General features: G+C 40.3%; 1 protein-coding gene across 1 annotated transcript in view; it reads right to left on the bottom strand.

Moving 5' to 3' along the window:
- Nucleotides 1-10,954, bottom strand: part of LOC134344179 (TNFAIP3-interacting protein 1-like) — a 54,827-nt gene extending 43,873 nt beyond the window's left edge. The window contains exons 1-2 of the mRNA XM_063043550.1: nucleotides 10,897-10,954; nucleotides 10,727-10,808 (exon numbers count right to left, since the gene is read on the bottom strand). The gene's annotated coding sequence lies outside the window, so the exon portion shown is untranslated. The remainder of the gene's footprint in view (nucleotides 1-10,726; nucleotides 10,809-10,896) is intronic.
- Between the last annotated feature and the right edge of the window lie 3,455 nt (nucleotides 10,955-14,409).

The following is a 14,409-nucleotide window of genomic DNA, read 5'->3' as shown; positions in this document are numbered from 1 at the left end:
ATGCCAATAGCTTTAACAAACTATTTAAAAACTGAAAATAACAGCCAGACTGCTTTATATACGTTAATTTAATTTTTTTTAAACAATATTAAGTATTTTTAATCAGAGGGAGATATTGTTTTATCAGAAGTCAGGTTGCATATCTGTAAGCCAGTGTAAAGTGTTCTGAGGGGGATTTCCAGATTGGTGTGGTGTTTCCCCATGCAATTTATTTCCATGATGTAAAATGTTTTATTCTTATGGGAACAGTTAGTGCTGTCCCATGAGTTATTACCCAACTAGAAATCACATTGATGGAGGGGAAGCAATGACCAGAGCTGAAGTACAAACTGTTCAGTCACCTAGTTTAACAGTGGAGCAAGTGAGCTTTATGACCGCAGCAGCCATGTTCTCCTACTGAACTAATTGGCATGTTAACCCAGTTGAGTATTGATTAGAATGACTCACATTACTGAAGTTTCCCTAATTATTTCAGTAATAATGTAATTTGATTGAAGGAGCATAATGTTACTATTCTTTTGTGCATGCTTTATTTAGTTTCAAGAAATATATTAATTCAGATAGCAATTCACTTTCTCCCTCCATCTTAATTGACCTATAAGTGAAAATTGTTTGTAAGTTTGTTGAATCCTTATTTTTTTGCTGAATATTAAAGCTCAGTCTTAATTGTTTCAATTTATTGATGATCAGAAGAGTGATGCAACTTAATTTTATAATATAACTTTAATTAGACATTCATTAATGTTCTGATCTGAATAAATGATTTGTCATAAGCATTACCACAGGCCACAGGAGGCGGTGAAGGGGATACCAATCGTAAACTAGTATTCTCATTTTACAAATATTTCCTTTTAGAAATATTAAAAGGAATAAATACAAATCCTTTAACTAAATTTCAAATGCCACTACTCTTCCTGAGCATGGTTTGTATATCACGGTTTGTTTGTCTGAAGCCTTGTTCAACTTAAGTTGAAAGCTGGGAGGATTTGAATACAGGCAACATCCTCATTATTTTACACATTGAATGGTTTGATACATATAATGACTATTTCCTTCATAAAGGAAATGGAAACAAGTTGTGCTGCAAGCTTTTGCACATATTGATCATATGTGCCCTTGCTCTCTTCACTTGTCACTTAACAGTACGCACATTGGATTCTGTAGAAAGTGAGTACTGAAAATATTATTAATTCAGTCAGCCAAAATGCTACATCAGTTCTTTAACTGCCAGGGTTGGCCAAAGTAATCAAAGAAATGTTGTAATTATTCAAGAAAATCCTGATGAATTGAGATTGATTCACGAACAAGAGAAAATCTGCAGATGCTGGAAATGCTTCTCTCAATTCCTCTGTCTCTGCTGCATCTGCTCTCAGGATGAAGCTTTTCATTCTGCAATGAAGGGGCTTCCCTTCCTCCACCATCAGCTCTACCCTCAACCATATCTCTTCCATTTCATGCACATCTGCTCTTACCCCATCTTCCCACTACCCTACCAGGGATAGGGTTCCTCTTGTCCTCACCTACCACCCAACCAGCCTCCACATCCAGCACATAATTCTCCAAAACTTCTTCCATCTCCAATGGGATCCCACCACTAAGCACATCTTTCCCTCCCCACCATTTTCTGCTTTCCTTTGTCCATTCGTCCATCCCCACTGATCTCCCTCTTTGCACTTATCCTTGAAAGTGGAACAGGTGCTACACCTGCCCCAACACCTCCTCCTTCACTTGCATTCAGGGCCCCAAACAGTCCTTCCAGATGAGACGATACTTCACCTGTGAGCCTGTCGGAGTCACATACTGTGTTCGGTGCTCCTGGTGTGGCCCCCTGTGAAACGGTGAGACCCGACGTAGATTGGGAGACCGCTTCGCCAAGCATCTGCACTCCATCCACCAGAACAAGCTGGGTTTTCCAGTGACCACCCATTTTATTTCCACTTCCCATTCTCATTCTGTAATTAGGCTACACTTAGGTTGGAGGAACAACATCTTATCTCCTGTTTGGGTAGCCTCCAACCTGATGGCATTAATGTGGATTTCTCAAACTTTTGGTAATGCCCCCCCCTTCATCATTTCCCAACCCCTTTTCCCTCTCTCACCTTACCTGCTTGCCCACCCATCATCTCCCTCTGGTGCTCCTCCCCCTTTTCTTTCTTCCATGGCCTTCTGTCTCTTTCACCAATCAACTTCCCAGCTCTTTATTTCATCTCTCCCCCTCCAGGTTTCACCCATTACCTGGTGTTTCTCTCTTCCTCCCTCCTCCTACCTTTTAAAATCTACATCTTTTTGTCCAGTCTTGCACGTGGCCAAGTGGTTAAGGCTTTTGTCTAGTGATCTGAAGGTCGCTAGTTCGAGCCTCAGCTGTGGCAGCGTGTTTGTGTCCTTGAGCAAGGCACTTCACCACACATTGCTCTAGCGAGGAGTGGCGCCCCACACAGACTTCCAATCTGCGCCTTGTAAGGCATGAAAATGCCCGACGTAGGCCTCTCATAGTCTGAGTCGACGTTCCCTACCCCCTCCCCTCCCTTGCCGAAACATTAACTATGCTTTTTCCCCCATGGATGCTGCATGGCCTGCTGAGTTCCTCCAGCATTTTGTGTGTGTTACCCTAATTGGGATTGATTTTCATTTGGGAACAACATCAAAATAACTGCTTGTTTCAGTAGTGATTCTATAATTCTGTTTCTTGGTATTTCAATTGTGTATGAATAATCCTGGCAAAGGAAGCAGTGACTAATCAATATGCTTAGTTTTCTTCAGATTTTATAAGATGTAGCTGAAATCACTAAACAGGCTATTCATACAAGTGGAATTCTTTAATAATAAATCATTTCACTTTAATAGAAAAGGCTCTCAGCTTCTTATGGAAATATTGTTATTCCTCTGTGTCGCAGTATAACCAGGATATCCCTTTGTTCTGGTTATGATAAAATAAGACTTTACTGTTTATTCAGTGTGCAACCAACATGCAAGTGCCATGTTTCAGGGATAGTAACAGAATATCCTTTACCTTGAAGAATAAGATTCAATTAATAAGCACACCTTCCTCAATAAAATCTAAATCCTTTTGCAATAACTAGGGTTATTTCTGGATGTCAGATTATTCTATATTCTGAGAGTTTTACGTTATTTTTAAATAATAAAAATACAGGTTCCCCACTTCTCTTTTTGTTTTCACGCTTTACAGGAATTGTGTGATAACTTACCTATATAGCTGCAAATATTATCCTTCACAATCAGAAGAAAGGTACTGGCTTTTTGGATGACTGTGTGAATATAGAGAACTAAACAGAAATCACCGAGTCATTTTCTGGGAAAGACCAATGTACTCAGTGTACAATGTACTCAATGTACTTATTAAAACAGCATGGTGATAATATCTTTGCCAAAACTTTCAAGTTGGAACAAAAAAATCATGAGTGAAGGGAAAAAGGGCACTGCTAAAATTAATCTGTGTTCTGGCTACTAATTTAGTTTGCGTCAAAAATCAGATTTACATTTTAGTTTTATCAACTTAATTCTGAAGGTGCCTTTGAGGAGTTATATTATTTAGGAATAGTGTTTATTGGGACTTGGATATTGTATCTGAAGTCCTAAGACCACAAGATTATAAGATCATAAAATAAAGGAGCAGAATTACACCATTTGGCCCATCGAATCTGCTCCGCCATTTCATCACAGCTGATCCATTTTCCTCTCAGTCCCAATCTCCTGCCTTTTCCCTGTATCCTTTCATGCCCTGATTAATCAATAATCTATCAACCTCTGCATTAAATACAGTCAATGACTCGGCCTCCGCAGTCACCTTTGGCAATGAATTCCACAGATTCACCACTCTCTGGTTAAAGAAATTCCTCCTCATCTCCATTCTAAATGGACATCTCTCTATTCTGAGGCTGTGTCCTCTGGTCATAGACTCCCCCGTCACAGGAAGCATCCTCTCCATATCCACTCTATCAAGGCCTTTCACCATTCAATAGGTTTCAATGAGATCCTCTATCATTCTTCTAAATTTAGCAAGTACAGGCCCAGAGCCATCAAATGCTCCTCATATGATAAACCTTTCAATAAAAGAATTATTTTTGTGAACCTCCTTTGAACCGTCTCCAATATCAGCATATCCTTTCTTAGATAAGAGCCCAAAACTACTCACAGTATCCCAAGTGAGGCCTCACCATTGACTTATAAAGCCTCAACATTAATTACATCCTTGCTTTTGATATTTCACTGCTCTTGAAATGAATGTTAACATTACATTTGTCTTTCACACCACCGACTCAACTTGCATCCTGTACAAGGGCACCCAAGTCTCTTTGCCCCTCAAATTCTTCTTCATCATGCTTGTTTTACAGTTTAAATTGTCAATAATCTTTAATCCTCTAGGGATAAAAATAGAGCATGTGGAATAGATATTCAGCTAGAATGGAAGAGTTGGGCCTCCCGGTAGCCGACACAAAATGCTGGGCAAGTGTTATTTAGCTTCCAAACACTTCTTTCCTTAAAGTTGCAATCAAGATAACAGAATAGGTGGAGGCTTTCATCGGATTTTGGGCAGAGCAACTTGCTGGGAAAAAGTAATCTTACTCCAGCTGTGTAACAGATTATATGTAGGTAGGTACCATATATACTGTACAAGTTGAGGAAATGCAATTTATAAGCCAGACTTAAAACTGAATCAGACACGTAAATGAATGCTCAAGAACTCTATTATATTTTCAGTTGTTGGTTGGTTCTTTCTCTGGGGATTGGAACTCAACGCTTTAGCCTCATGGTGACTAGTCAACTTCTACCGCTTCAGATCAGTACTTAGTGCTCCATCTTTAAGCATTGTCAGCAGATGATTCCACAGCAAAAGACCTCGCAACAGAACACAACACTCTCTGAATAAATAAATCAAGCATGGATTACCAGCTGTGAGGTAGACATAGAAAAAACTGTACAGTATGAACAATTACACAAAAGGTGCTGAGGCTAACTGTACTATTCTAAGCAAACATGTAACAGCAAACCTGAAGAGAAGAACTTTTCCATTGCCTCAGCCTCTACATTTATTTAATGTTTCTGGTAATGAGCTAGAGCCAGCTCCTACATTAACACCACTATTTATTTTCAGAAATGCAGAAAGCACCTGAATCAGATAGATGGTTTCTTTTTTCCCCAGTGAGGTGAGCCTAGAGCAAAGAGGAAGGTGATGAAGTTGAGCAGGGAGAAATTTAAACGAAAGCTGAGGGGCAAGTTTCTCACGTGGTTCTCTGTAACAAGCTGCCAGAGGAGGTGGTGGAGACAGACGCAACTGTAATGTTTCAAAGGAATTTGTACAGGTACACAGATAGGAAAAACACTAAGTGATACTGGTATAATGCCGACAAATATAATTAGCAAAGGTACTGTATGCATCATGGACAACACATATGAGATCGGCCAAAATGTCCCATTTCTGTGCTGTACAATTCTATAGTTTTCTATGAATATTTCAGTTTTTTGTTTCTTTTTTTGGTTTATGTTTGAGTAGTTTCTTCAGTTTACTAGCAGATGACAAAATTGGCTATTCTGCTCATTTAAAAAATGCTTAATTCACAACATTCATCAATTTTTGCTCTTTAAGTTCCAATTAAATAAAAAACAGCAATTAATAAAAAACAGTTTAGTTCAGACTGCAACTTAGTTAGTTCTTGAAAAATATCTTTTTTTAAAAAACTTTCTCACAATAACATTGTTTCTTGTCCCATTTCTCTCTGCTCTTTTACTCTTGATGGTCTTGCATCAGTGGACTCCCTGTTTGTTGCAAAAGCCAGTGCAGCATTCTTAAAACAAGATAAATAAAAGTACAAATGCTGCATGATTGAAGAAAAACACAATAAAACGTAGAACGGTACAGCACAACACAGGCCTAACAGCCTACAATGTTGTGCCAGCCTGTGGACCTACTCTAAGATCAATCCAACCCTTCCCTCCAACATAGCCCTCCATTTTTCTGTCATCTGTGTGCCTCTCTATATTAAATATCCATAATGTATCTGCCTCTACCCATACACTCTCTTAACTTACCTCTAACATCCCCCTTGTACTTCCCTCCAAAGCAAGCACAGAGTTTTCCATTGGTATTTTACACCCAAGGAAAAAAAAAATCTCTATAAATAAAGTAGAAATTTAAAAAAATCTGTATATATTAATATCCTTTAGCAAAAATCTCCCTTAAATTCTCATTCTGGACAAAGACTGTGGATAAAAATTTCCCGCCATATAACAAGCATTATTCAAGGCTTGCTGGATTTTTAAAAAAATGCAACACACACAAAAATGCTGGAGGAACTCAGCAGGTCAGGCAGCATCTATGGAAAGGAATAAACAATCAACAATTCAGGCCAAGACCCTTCTTCAGGACTGGAAAGGAAGGTGGAAGACACCAGAGTAAAAAGGTGGGGGAGTGGGGTGGGGAAGGAGGCTAGCTAGAAGATGATAGGTGAAGCCAGGTGGGTAGGAAAGGTAAAGGGCTGGAGAGGAAGGAATCTGATAGGAGAGGACAGTGGATCATAGGAGAAAGAGAAGGAGGAGGGGACCCAGGGGACGTAATAGGCAGGTGAAAAGAAGTAAGAGGCCAGATGAGGAAGAGGAGAGGGGAGTGGGGAGAGACTTTTTTACTGGAAGGAGAAATTGATATTCATGCCATCAGGTTGGAGGCTACCCAGAAGGACAATAAGGTACTTTTCCTCCACTGTGAGGGTGCCCTCATCTTGGCATAAGAGGAAGACATGGACCGACATGTTGGAACAGGAATGGGAATCAGAATTCAAGTGTTTGGGAAATTTCTGCTTCTGACAGATGGAGCAGAGATATTCAACGAGTGGTCCCCTAACTTGCAATGGTGTCACCAAAGTAGAGGAGGCCATACTGGGAACAGTGGACACAATAGATGACCCCGGTAGATTCATTGGTGAAGTGTTGCCTCATCTGGAAGAACTGTTTGAGGCCCTGAGTGGTGGTGAGGAAAGAGGCAAATGGACAGGTGTAGCACTTAGGCCATGTGCAGGGATAAATACTGGGGGGGCGGGTGGCGGGGAGATTAGTCGGGAGGGTGGAATGGATAAGGGAAAGTGGAGAGGGGTTGAGGTAAAGATATGTTTAGTGGCAGGCTTCCTTTGGAGATGGCAGAAGTTACAGAGGATGATGTGTTGGATGCAGAAATTCATGGGGTGGTAGTTAAGAAATAGGGGAAATCTCACTGTAAAGGTGCAGGAAGATGGGGTGAGCATGGATGTTCATGAAATAGAGAAGATGTGGGTGAGGCTGGGGGGGCGGCTAGCTTGGGTCTCTAGGGTTATAGAGCACCTACAGCACAACACATGTCCTTCGGCCCACAAAGTTGTGCCGAACATGTCCCTACCTTAGAAATTACTAGGGTTACCCATAGCCCTCTATTTTACTAAGCTCCATGTACCTATCCAAAAGTCACTTAAAAGACCCTATCGTATTCACCTCCTCCACTGTTGCCGGCAGCCCATTCCACACACTCACCACTCTTGGTGTAAAAAAAATTACCCCTGACATCTCCGTACCTGCTCCCCAGCACCTTAAACCTGTGTCCTCTTGTGGCAGCCATTTCAGCCCTGGGAAAAAGCCTCTGACTATCCACATGATGAATGCCTCTCATCATCTTATACACCTCTATCAGGTCAGCTCTCATCCTCCATCGCTCTAAGGAGAAAAGGTCGAGTTCACTCAACCTGTTTTCATAAGGCATGCTTCCCAATCCAGGCAACATCCTTGTAAATCTCTCCTGCACCCTTTCTATGGCTTCCACATCCTTCCTGTAGTGAGGCGAACAGAACTGAGCAGTACTCCAAGTGGGGTCTGACCACAGTCCTATATAGCTGCAACATTACTTCTCGGCTCCTAAATTCAGTTCCATGATTAATGAAGGCCAATACACCGTATGCCTTCTTAACCACAGAGTCAACCTGCACAGCTCCTTTGAGCATCCTATGAACTCTGACTCCAAGATCCCTCTGATCCTCCACACTGCTAAGAGTCTTGCCATTAATACTACATTCTGCCATCATATTTGAATTTTGGTTTCCTGATATTATTGAATGTCATTTTGTTTCAACTAAATGGAAATAACAAACGACCCTTGAGAAAAGATTAATGATAGGGGATGTATAAAGTTCTTGTGAAGAGTGAAAGGAAATGGCATTAGCATAAAAAGATAAAAAGATTCTGTCTTTCTGACTTTTTGTCCTCCAGAACCATTGGAAGGGCTATACAACAGAAATCTTTCAACCTCTATAGAAGAATACTTGTGACACTTTTCAGTATTTCAGTAGTTACTTTATATGCCACTTAGAACCTTGATAAGTTTCCAAAAAAACTTCATAGCCTGTTATAAATTAATCATTTATTCTACCAGGCTGCTTCCATGCCTTAGTTTTATTCCATATATTGTGAATTTAATAAATAGTCCATGAGTTGGGAGCATGAATTCTGACTATTTTGCCTGACATCTATCCCAAGCATTAAGCACTTGTAGAGCTCAATGGAAACTTGCATGGAAGGAGTTTTTTTATATTTAAATCTGCCAGTTACAAATATTGTTTAATAATATTTATAAGTCAGAAGTAAGAACAGCTTGCTGCAATGTGTCAATCCGAAATCACCGAACTGTTGGCTTTCTTTAGTTTTAGAAATATTCTAATATGTCTTGATTCTAGTTATTAAAACATCTATTATGGATGCATCTATTTCTCAGAATAATCGCTATTTCAATCCATCCCAAGGGTTGCGTGCTTATCATCTCAAACTTGCATGTTTTTCCTTGTAACCAATATTGACAGAATAAATGTGATTATGGACTCCTGCAGTGAGTTACTGGAGAGTAACAGTGAATTTTAAACCAGTAATTCACTCAATGGAATTCAGTTGTTTAATAAAAATATTGAGAAGCCGGCACAATTATTACAAACCTGCTTTTAACTCAACATTGCTTGATTTTAAAATATTATTAATTGCCAAGGGAGATGGTTACATTCTCTGATGTTGAAGGTGGGCACAACTATGAGGAGTAATTTTGCCTAAATTTTGTCCATGGCTTCTTGTGCATAAATACAAACAGCTTAATTATTGGTCAAAAACGGAAAGGAATTCTGCAAGCATCACCACTTCTGATTTTATACTGGAAGAATGCCATTGATGAACCAGCTAAAGATGGTGAGGATATTGGATATCATCTGATAGAACTCCATCTGTAAACTCCCGAGTCTGGGCTGATTGGTCTCCAACAGTCACAGCAGCCTCTTTTATGATGTGTGACCGGATGGAAGAAAGTTTTCCCCCGATACTCACTAAATTCAAATTCACTAGGTTGCTTGAACCTATGCTTCGTTAAATGTTGCCTTAATGTTAAAAACTTTAAGCTTTAGTTCATTTGTTCATGATTGCTTTCAATTAGTTTTTGGGCAAGAAGCCTGGACAGAAACAGTGAATAAGTGCCACTTCATAGTACCTTGGACAACAATTGCCATTAATTAGATTGTCCTGCTTTTGTGAACAGGGCATACCCAAGCTATTTTCCATTTTTAGTTGGCACCAGCTGAGTAATTATACTGAAGTAACATAGATAGACATATAACAGCAGGCCTATGACAATACCTCGCTGTTTTCTAAGTCCAGGTTGTCCACTTGTATCTTCATACATTTGACATAAAATAAAGTTAGCTAAAGATTGATTTTTTGATGGTTTGGACCTAAACAAATTATCTTTGTATTTCTGGCTGGAGATGTTTCACCTTTGTACTTACATGCTGGATCACACCAGAATTGAGAACAATGATGCCTGTCCACCCAGAAGTTTGTTATTTAGTAAGCCTGCAGAGCCTTCATCTGATCTGTTGTTTCTGGAGCTACTTTGCTCTGCCGAAAATATGCTGCTTCTACAGTTCAGTATGCAGTGCCTTGTCTTGAGAATTAACCAAATAGCACTTCGCTTTTTTTAAAGTATCTGTTCAGCAATGTTCCTGAATGTTCTTCTGTGATCTTAGATACAGATTTGAGAGTCATATTAAAATAATAAATGTGTAGTTAGAAATGGCTGGTCATTACCAACTTTTGTCAAATATAAGGAACTGTTTATTTTAAGGGTAAGTGTTTTCAGCAATGTGGACGGTACTTTAAAGTCATCTACATTTTCTACGTTCAAATTAATTGAATTTGTTGGCCAACAAGCAACTGACGAAAGTCTTGGATCAGAAAAGTTGATCCTTTCTCTGTCCACAGAGGCTGAATGATTCGCTGAGTGTTTTTCAGCATTTTCCGTTTTTTTTATTCCTGAAAGGCAATTCTTTATCCTGGTCCTCTGGAATTCCTTTTGATTTGGTTTGAATATTTTGAGAATGGACAACATACTGCACAGAATCCAATTCATAATTCTTTAAAAAGAACATTTCCTATATGAATAACTATAAATGAAATATTCATTATATAGTAAATACTGTGTTTTATCATTGATTCCCTTCTTTAAAAACGTATTATTATATATATTTAAAGACAATGATTGCCCAACAATTTAGATGATAGTAAATTAATAAAACATGCAAGGTAGGAATTCCTTCTTATTCAACGTGAAAACTGACCAGATACATTTTGATTTCATATAAACCAGATGTTGGAGAGTTATTTTTAAACGGTTTCACCATTCTTACATATACAAAGAGAAGATCTAAATACTGCTTACCACGACGTGACTTGCGAATGACTCTTTCAACTCTTCGCTATTATAGTCAATGCAAAAATGAAGCGGCTCCACGGAGAAATGCCTGGTGTGAGTAAAACGGAAAAGTCAGTCTGTGAGAGTGGCTGTTCCAAAATATATATATATGTATGTAAAAGAATAATCGAGCCCACCCTTTTCAAAGGGCAATTCCTCAGATATATAGTTAGTTTTTCACCGGAACCTCGTTAAAACGTTTCAAACCCACGGATTTCTCTAAACTGAGTGGAGATGAACTGAACATCCCATTCCCACCCCTTACGTGATGTCGCAATTACGAGGATTCCCTCGTTTACCGAGCCGCCTCGCAGCAAAGGGTAAACATACTCCCACGTAACGCAGGAGGAAGCCCTACGGGAAAGCCTCGGCAAAGGGTGAAGCCTCAGCCTACACCGGTGGAAAACTTTACATCAGCAACAACGGCAACAATATTACTGAGCTGTAATTTACAGTAAGAATAGCTACTAAATCCCTCCCTACCATTTTTTTTATATTGACCGTAAATGGCCGTTTCTTTTTACAAAATGAGTATGTAGGTTTATTGAACTTTTTGTATCAAATGACACAGTTTTACCTACAACTTCTCAGAAAGAAGTGGTGCTGCTGTCTCTCACTGTATTTCGAGCCCAGACCGGAGGATGAAACTGAATATCAGTCCCCACCTCCATTTCCTCGGCTGTTCAGTGAAATTCAGTTACATTAATTGATGCTTAAAGAGATCATTGTGGCTGAAAGGTGTAGCCATGGGCACTCACATGGGTCTATGCCCGCCTTTTTGTCGGTTACGTGGAACAGTCTATGTTCCAAGCCTACACAGGTGTTAATGCCCCAACATTTCCTACACTACATCCTACTTCCTGCATCCATGCTGATTTCTTCGACTTTATCAACTTTGCCTCCAACTTCCACCTTGCCCTCAAATTTACCTGGTCCATTTCCGAGGCCTCCCTCCCCTTTCTCCATCTGTCTCTGTCGCTGGAGACATCTTATCCGCTTGTGTCTTTTACAAACTCAGTGACTCTCACAGCTACCTGGACTGTAACTCTTCCCACATTGTTTCTTGTAAAAACGTCACCTCCTTCTCTCAATTCCTCCGTCTCCGCCGCATCTGCTCTCAGAATGAGGATTTTCATTCCAGAACGAAGAAGACATCCTCCTCCTTTAAAAAAAGACTTGCCTTCATCAACGCTGCCCTCATCCGCATCTCTTCCATTTCGCGCAAGTCTGCCCTCACCCCATCCTCCCAGGGATAGGGCTCCTTTTGTCCTCACCTACTGCCTCATTAGCCTCCGCGTCCAGCACATAATTCTCTGTAATTTCCGCCATCTCCCGCGGGATCACACTACCAAGCACATCACCCCACCTCCCCCTTTCTGCTTTCCGCAGGGATCGCTCCGTACACGCGAATCTCTTGTCCATTCGTCCCTCCCCACTGACATCCCTTCGGGTACTTAACCTTGCAAGCAGAGCAAGTGCTACACCAGCCCCTACACCTCCTTCCTCACTACCATTCAGGGCCCCAAACAGTCCTTTCAGGTGAGGCGACACTTCACCCGTGAGTCTGTCAGGGCCATCTACAGTATCCGGTGTGGTCTCCTGTATTTCGGTGAGACCCGATGTAGGGTAGGAGACCGATTCACCGAGCACCTGTGCTCCGTCAGCCAGAAAAAAAGCGGGATGTCCCAGTGGCCACCCACTTCAATTCTAATTCCCATTCCCATTCCCATATGTCCATCCATGACAGCTTCTACTGCCACGATGCGGCTACGCTCAAGATATATTCTGCCTGGGTAGTCTCCAACCTGATGGCATGAGTATGGATTTCTCGAACTTCCTGTAATGCCCCACCTCCTCCTCCTCTCCTTCACAATTCCCCATTCCCTTTCCCCTCCCCCTCTCTCCTTATCTCCTTACCTGCCCATCTCTTCCCCTTCCCTTTCCCTTTCTTTTACCGTGTTTGTCCTCTTCTATCAGATTCCCCCGTCTCCAGCTCTTTATCTGTTTCACCAGCTCTTTAATTGACCCCCACCCCTCCCAGTTTCACCTATTGCCTTCTATTTCTTCCTCACCTCCCCCATCTTAATCTGACTTCTCATCTTTTTTTCTCCAGTCCTGGATGAAGGGTTTCGGCCTGAAACAGCAACTGTTTATTCTTTTCCATAGCTGTTGCCTGGCCTGCTTAGTTCCTCCTGCATTGTGTGTGTGTTGATTGTGGCTGAATTAACGGGTGATCATTTAATGCATCATTATACTTGTGTGAATCCCTTCGTGCCTTCCTCCACAGTAATGCATTTATATTTCAAACTTCCAGCATCTGCATTTAATTTGCCACCTAGCTGCCAGACATCAGATTATTTTTTTGCAGAGATGTTAAGTCATGAACCATTTAATGTTGGGAGTTAATGTTGTTTCCAAGTCAGGATGGTGTATGGTTCTGTCACAACCAGGGACAATTTAAAGGGAAAGGGATTTTTTGTTAGTATGTGGACTGTATTTTCTGAGTGTCACCTCATGAATATGCAATATTCCTGGATTGTTTACATTTTATGTCTAATAGTTTGTCTTTGCTCTAGCTCTGGGCTTTCACCTTGTATTGCCGGTGTCTCATTTGGGATCATGGGGATTTTTAAGATCTCTTTATAATGATCACTTTTGTTCAATTTGCGATTACTTAATTAGCACAGTATTTCAATGTCTTGCACTGTAGTTCTTGGCTTTGGGGATTATTGTGTCATCTGGACACCTATGTTGTCTGACTGGTACTGAATTCCTACATGCTCCAGGGTGTATTTCAGGGGGGCATGCCGACCCCTCCTTGTTTGGTTGTTGTGGATCCTTGTCTGGCAGGGCCAGATTAAGCTCGTGCGGGGCCTGTAGCATATGTTATAAAGGAGCCCTAAATTTAAAAAATGCACATAAGTATTAAAACATAAATTATTTACTTGCATAGTAAAGTAATTCAATTTTTTCATTTGCTATACAGCCAGATAATATGACAAATGCCTGACACTTCCGTAATAGTATTACTTACATGTAGGTATCAATTTCAAATGTCAAAAGTAACAAAACTACAATTTCAAAGTTACATTTTCTAGATCTAGCATGAGCAAATTTGTTGATGATACTGGAAATATCTATTTCACGCAGAAGTTCATGTTTGATGCCCATTAGAGTGAGATTGTTCAATCTGTTTTGACCCATGGTGCTCCTTAGTTCATTTTTAATCCTTTTCAGTTTTGAAAATGAGCATTCTCCACTGCAGTTGGTAACCATGAGTGAGAAATAGATGCACAAGGCTTTTCTTACATTTGGAAAACATGACTCCAAAGAATTGTCAGTTATCAGATGGTACAACTGTAACTCTACAAGGTCTTGTTTGGCACCAATATGAGAAGAAAGATCAGTTTTCAACAGTTCAGTAAACTGCACAAATTCTTCGTCAAGACTTTCTTCTAGATGTTCCGGATATGATTTAATAAGATTTGATGACCACCTTACGATCTCTTTGGGTGTAAACGACTGTAACTGATGAAGGAATCCAAAAACATCATTCACCTTTAGATAAGTTTTCTGCCTTTTTGACGGGGCAGAAAGCAAGCTGTCAATAATGGCAAGAAATGTTCAGCTTTTAAACTTCTGAAAAGACG

The sequence above is a fragment of the Mobula hypostoma genome, chromosome 3, assembly GCF_963921235.1.
Source record: "Mobula hypostoma chromosome 3, sMobHyp1.1, whole genome shotgun sequence".
Taxonomy (NCBI): domain Eukaryota; kingdom Metazoa; phylum Chordata; class Chondrichthyes; order Myliobatiformes; family Myliobatidae; genus Mobula; species Mobula hypostoma.
The sequence above is the reverse complement of the archived record's forward strand: the minus strand, read 5'-3'. Positions and strand labels throughout refer to the sequence as shown.